Raw genomic sequence first — 1,850 nt, 5'->3', positions numbered from 1 at the left:
TTCCTCTTTGCTCCCAACCTTTGCATTTCAATCACCTGTGATGATAGGAATACTTTAGAGACCTGAAAATTAGCCTCCATCTTTGCTATCTGTGTTAAAACTGAACCTAATGTTTTGTATTAAGCTGCACCCTTATTAAGCAAGCCATTTGAGTAAGAAAAACAAGTGATTGGTGTCACAGAACTGCCTGAAATCATATCCAGCCTGCTTTAATGTTTGTAGTAATGACCAACCCATCCTCAATATGGTCTTTTGATGTCATAAGGCTGAAGCCACATCATGCTCAGAGACTTGGTCAGGGGCAGAATGCCATTTTTTATAACCTTTTTCTGACTGAAAATGACAGAATACTATTTCTTATGCTGAAATATCCTGATCATTCAGATGTCTGTTACTACTTCATCATTGTTAAGTGCCAGAAATACAGAGTTTTTGAGGAGCGGCTGGTAGGTTTGTACTGCTGACCTTATCTTTGTGGCCCAGTGCATTATCCTACAGCACCATACCAGGACTCCTAGAAGACCCTAATAAATAACTCTTGGTCCAGGACTTGGTGAAATATTTTGGCAACATGAATCTCAGTGCTGTCCTTTGCGTGGCCAAACAAGTAACTGATTCTTTTATCTCTTTTGGAACTTTTACATCTCTGTAGTCATGCCAACCTTTTCTGTCAGTTTGTCAGAGTGGTGGCTTTTGTGTTGTTGTGATGCTAGAAGCTATACCAATGGCACTTTAAATACTAGTAGGCTCACCAATGATGGACAGATTTCAGAGGAACATCCACAAGACACCAGACTAAGAAGGAGAGGCAGACAACTTATGAATGGTTATTCACTGAAACCTTATAAATAGCAGTGAAACATTGCAAGATACAGTGACAAGAGAAAAGTCACTCATGTTAGAAGACACTCAAAATGCAACTGGATAAGAACTGCCTCCTCAAAGTAGAGTTGTCCTTAATGACGTGAATGGAGATATCTTTCAGGACCTTCATTTTCTGTTGTGGAAAAATTAAAACTGGGAAGAAACATCTACAAACATCTATTAATAATCAGAATGTGGACTATATGAAGCTTGAAACTAGGACAATTGGAAGTTGTAAAAAATGAAGTAGAATGCATAAAGATTGATATTTTAAGCATTAATGAGCTGAAATGGACCAGCATTGCCATATTGGATCAGACAATAATATAGTTGCATGGTAATAATATAATATAGTTGCATGGTAAGACAAATTGAAGAGGAATGACACTGCATTCACTTTCAAAAGAAGCATTTCAGATCTTGAAAAACAAAATTTTCTGTGATAGGATAATATCCATATAGTTAAAAGGAAGATGAGTTAATACCACTGTATTTAAATTCATATACCACACACTAAAGCAAGTAATTATGAAATTGAAGAATTCTATTGACTTTTTCAGTCTGAAATTGATCAAACATGAAGTCAAGATGCATTGATAATTACTTGTTATTGGCATGAGAAAATTGGTAACAAAGAGTTAGAAATTCAGATGGTATCTTAGAAGAAGGCAGAATAGGGAAATGGAGAAAAGATGTTCATTGTATAATTGATGAATAGCTGAAGGATCACAGATACTAGTTGGATCTAGCCTTGGTGATGGCTTATGCTTCATGCTGCCATTGCATGGTCAGAAAAGGTTTCTACTCTTATTGGTGTAGCTACAGCTGCAGATAGTATAGTGACACAGTTTAATCATCTTTCTGATGAGGTAAAAAAGGAACTGGAAATGAAAGGCGAGTGGATAATACCATCAAAATATACTAAAGAAGGGATTTACACATTCAGTACACTTTTATTAAAGAAGCTGAACATCATTGTTGTTGTT

The 1,850-nt window shown here is 36.2% G+C and overlaps 1 pseudogene; it reads left to right on the top strand.

The window, feature by feature from the left end:
• The first annotated feature begins 571 nt into the window (after window positions 1–571).
• The window catches only part of LOC102825088, a 2,399-nt pseudogene continuing 1,120 nt past the window's right edge, over window positions 572–1,850 (top strand).

This window comes from Chrysochloris asiatica, unplaced genomic scaffold (genome assembly GCF_000296735.1).
Source record: "Chrysochloris asiatica unplaced genomic scaffold, ChrAsi1.0 scaffold00043, whole genome shotgun sequence".
Classification (NCBI taxonomy): Eukaryota; Metazoa; Chordata; class Mammalia; order Afrosoricida; family Chrysochloridae; genus Chrysochloris; species Chrysochloris asiatica.
Note: the sequence above shows the minus strand (reverse complement) of the source record. Positions and strands in the feature narration are given on the sequence as shown.